The sequence below is a fragment of the Condylura cristata genome, unplaced genomic scaffold, assembly GCF_000260355.1.
Source record: "Condylura cristata isolate star-nosed mole 26May11 unplaced genomic scaffold, ConCri1.0 scaffold00018, whole genome shotgun sequence".
Taxonomy (NCBI): Eukaryota; Metazoa; Chordata; class Mammalia; order Eulipotyphla; family Talpidae; genus Condylura; species Condylura cristata.
This window is the reverse complement of record NW_004567119.1, coordinates 38,843,360-38,847,860: the sequence shown is the minus strand read 5'-3', so window position 1 is coordinate 38,847,860 and position 4,501 is coordinate 38,843,360.

Sequence of the window (4,501 nt, the reverse complement as noted above, 5' to 3'; positions counted from 1 at the left end):
TGGTGAATCCTCTCACTGCCCACCCCCCACCTCTGGCCTACACCCCAGCTCTTGTATACATAAATGAAATCCTTTTTTAAAGATTTATTATTTATGCATACAGAACTGGGGTACAGGCCAGAGGTATAGAGGCAGTGAGAGGATTCACCAGAGACAGAGTGGGGAGCAGGACAGGCGGACTGACAAAGCACACCACTGAGGGGAGCAGCAGGCGAGACAAGAGGTCTGCCGCGCCATGTGGGTCACCTCTAGTGGGTATTGAACTTGTGCTGAAGCTGCTGCTGCTGCTGGTTTCATAGTGTTGTGCTTTAACCCATTGCGCCACCAGGGAGGGCTCATAAATGATATCTCTTTAAAAAAAAAAAGAACCCTTAAAGAGCCTAAAAAGAAATGTGCAGAAGTGTTCCTGTCTCTTTCACTTCCCCTCTCTTTGCCTTTATTACCTGTTCTTGGAATTGAGAATAATAGTGATCTTGGGAAAACTCAGCTATATAAGCCAAACACAAAAGAGGAGTTCTGAGGTTAGGAAAAGGAGATTTATCCTGAAAAGTGGTACACTTAAGGCACGAATGGAGTCTCATGTTGTTGGTGGAAGCCCCTAGCCCCGCATGCCCTAAATGGCTTCTGTCATCCACCATATCAGACAGAACATTCTCTAGTGTATCAAACCTTCAATGGAAAGGAACTTTCAACAATTAAGTGTGGGATAAAGGGGGAAAAAAAGAATATTGTTAAAATAGTTTCTCCATGAAGCACCCAAAATTACCCATTCCCTCGTGGGTAAATTCCCAGCCAACCAGGGTTAAGCCAAGCGGGACTTCTGAGCCCCAAAAGCTTGCCACAAGCCTAAGGTACCTTTTGGTGGGGACTCTTAGGAAGGGGGAGAAGAGGCCAGAGAGATGTGGAAGGAAAAAGTAAAATCAAAATACAAGGCAAGATAAAGGCTAATCTGTCAGCCTTCCAATAGGTCTTTCACCCATCTCTGTTTCGAGAGTTTCCTTCCGTGTCCCGGAAGCCCCTGGTAACAAGTCCAAGGCCGGGAAGCAAGCACAGACAGCTTCTTCACATGGCTCTGCTCCCCGTGCCTCTTTCAGATCCTCTTCTTGATCTTCCTTCTTCCAGTTCGCTCCAAGGTCAGGCACAGGGTGCAAGGAGTCTAGGCTGGCGATGGCCTCTGAGGATCTGGGAATCCTTCCTGCACTCTTGGGGAGGGGCTGCCCTCAGGCCACAACTTTTGTCTTGGGGTAAACCCACTTCCTACTTCCAGCTGTTTAGGCAACAGAAAAAAGCCCTGCCTGGGCCCCAATATCAGCATCTCCAAAAAGCCACTCAATTTCCTGGGCAAAAGGCCAGGGTTTTTATAGCAAAGTGCTGAGTAAAGAGTTTTCTGTTGCCCAAACTTGCTGCTTGCCCCTGTCATGGGAACATCCCCATCCTGCTGTCCAGCAGGACCCATGGCTAGAGTCCTCATGGCTTCAGGTTTTCAATTCTTGTGTCAACAGAGAGCTCAAAAGGAGAGGAGTTTGTGCTCGGAGGTTTGCTTGAGGCCATTTTCAGGAATTTCATGGGTTAACAACCAGAAAAGCATAACTGTTCTTCGAAGGTTACAACAATGAGGAACATTTTGTACTTTCAGTATCAGTCTGTACCTGATTGGGTGCCTGTGACGATTCAGTGAACTAATATAAATTGAGCAAAGTGACAGCACTGAAGCCATATTAAAATTGGGCAGGAAAGTCACCAAAGACAAGGTGACTTTACTGTCCCCATTAAATGGATCCATGAAACCACCAGGAATGAATATTCCCTTTGAAAGGCCTGAGGAAATAACTTGTTCTGTGAGTCTCCATCTCCCTCATTCACCTTGTGATTCCTTCATCTCACTGTTAACTCATCCTCCACGGATTCCTCCTTCTTTTTCCTTCGTAAGAACACCCTCGACATTGTCTCTCAGGAGACATTTTGGTTTCTAACCAGGTCCTCTGTCCCTAGACTTACAGTCCTCTGCTATTGCCGAATAAACACTTTGGTTTATCTCTAACACGTTATTCCTCTTATTAAAAGTTAATATTTATGGAATCTGCTCTGTAGAGTGAAGGAGACAGACCCTGAGGGCTGCCTGTCACTGCCTAGTTAGGAGGTTCTGATGGAGTTCAGATGTGGGTTCAGTAAGTGGGGTTCTCTGAGAAAGGTTTTGGTAGTTTCCCCATTCATGGCATACTGCAAATTTACTAAGGAAAAAGATGTTTCATAGACACTCTTAGGCAAAAACTGCATCTTAAAAGGGTAGGTTCAGGCTTCCCTGGTGGCACAAGCGCTTAAGTCTCAGCACTACGAAGCTATTGGCAGCCACTGCAGCAGAAGGTCAATCCCCTGCCAGGAGCTGACCCACATGGCACAGCAGACCTCTCTTGTCCAACCTGCTGTTCCCCTCAGCACTGTATTTCAGTAGATCAGCCTGTTCTGCTCCCTGCTCTGCCTCTGGTGAATCCTCTTACCAGTCTTATACCTCTGGTCTGTAACCCTGCTCTTGTATGCGTAAATAAATCATCTTTAAAAAAATACACAGATCTGGCCCTCCCTGGTGGCACAGCGGGTTAAAGCGCAGCACCAAGAAGCTAAAGCCACTTCCGCATGAGTTCGATTCCCGCCTGCCCCGGAGGTGACCACATGGCGTGGCAGACCTCTCCTGACCCGCCCGCTGCTCCCCTCAGCAGTGTACTTCGTTGATCTGCCTGTTCTGCTCCCCACTCTGTCTCTGGCGAAGGCTCTCGCCGCCCCTGAGCCTCTGGCCTGTACCCCAGTTCTGTATGCACAAATAAATAAATCTTAAAAAAAAAATACACAGATCTTTGTATATTGACTTTATAGTAGGCAACTTTACTGTGTTCATTTATTATTTCCAATATTTTTTGGAGGGATGTTCAAATTTTTCTATGTATAATATTTTGTCATCTGAATATAGGGAAATTTTTTATTTCCTCCTGTCTAATCTGGATACTTTTTATTTCTTTTTCTTACCTAATTGTTATGGCTGGGTCTCCCAATACTGGATCAAATGCTGGTGGTGAAGAAACACAGGAAGGTTCACAGATCTGCCCAGCATTGTCTCAGAAACCTGGACAATAAACTGAGCTTCTATACGCATAGGTAAAAATTCACAGAAACTCAGAGTAATATAAAAAAGTCAGGAATGTATTAAGGGAAAGAGGGTAGTGTACAGCTTCCTCTGGAGAGGGGGGTCTCAAGTGAAATACCCAAGAGCTAATTTCTGAGGCTACTTCATATGTTTTTTCTAGATGTTCTGTGGCTTCCTGCTGCATCAGATTCTGCAGAAGTCTCTTCCTTCATCCTCAGCAGTTTGGGGTATTTTTTTCTCCTTGATCAGCAGATGTTTTCCTCTGATACTAGATTTGGTCTGTGGGCTCTGGCCAGTGGAAATCTGCAGGGTGCCATCTCACCCATCTCAAATCTACCTTAAACTTACTGCCTACCTCAGTGAGAATGCTCCTCCTTGTCCTGTTCCTGATCATATGGTAAACCTCAATCTTTCCCCATCGAGTATTATGTTTGCTATGTTTGTCACAAAGAGACATTATTATTTTTAGATTTCTCCCTTCTGAACACACTTTATTGAGGTTTATTTTAATCATCAGTAAATGCTGACTTTAGTAAAATGCATTTTCTCCACCTATTCAGATGATCATGATTTTTATATCTTTGATTCTGATTTGACAAATCAAAATTATGGACTTAGACCAACCCACTCTTGAATTTGTGGAATAAATCTTGCTATTCATGTATATGAAATTTTCTTCCCTGGCACTGTCTTTGTATATTTCATTGCCCCAGCAATGTCAAAGGACCCCTACCACTCTGGCACACCTGGGTCATCCTTGCTGCTCTATTGTCCTCCCCCCCCCCAACTCCACAAATACAACACATCCTAAAGGAGTCTCCTCCATTGGCACCCCTTCTTCCTAACTCAGAGCACACCACCTTCATCTAGGCCCCATCACCTTTTCATCGGGAAGAGTTCAAAAGGCGGTCGCTGCTCTCATACCCCACCTCCCCAGCCTACTGCTGTTGGACCACTGGTGTGTTCTCTGCAACACCCTCTGGTCAGCAGGCTCCAGACGCATTAGCTGTCTGAACTTGGGCAACCTGCTCCCCGGCCTGTGGGCCTGGGCTTGTGGCAAGTGGAAATCAGAGGATCTGCCTGGCAGGGTCAACGACCAATCACGCGAAGCAGCTAGGACAGGGGGCCCCCTGCACCGAAGTGCTGAAAAGTGTCCCCCTGCTGAGCCTCCGGTCCTTCACCCTGCACGTCGCTGTCCCTCGCGTTCAGGCTGGTGCCCAGGCCTGGAAAGCCCATCCCCATGCCAGTGGGTCGTGCCATCCCGGGCTGCCCCAAGTGTGCACTTTTCCCGGGCACCTAGCACGCCGCAGCCCCCAGAGCGACACGACCCATTCGGTGGCCCGTGGTGTCGGAGGGTGCGGG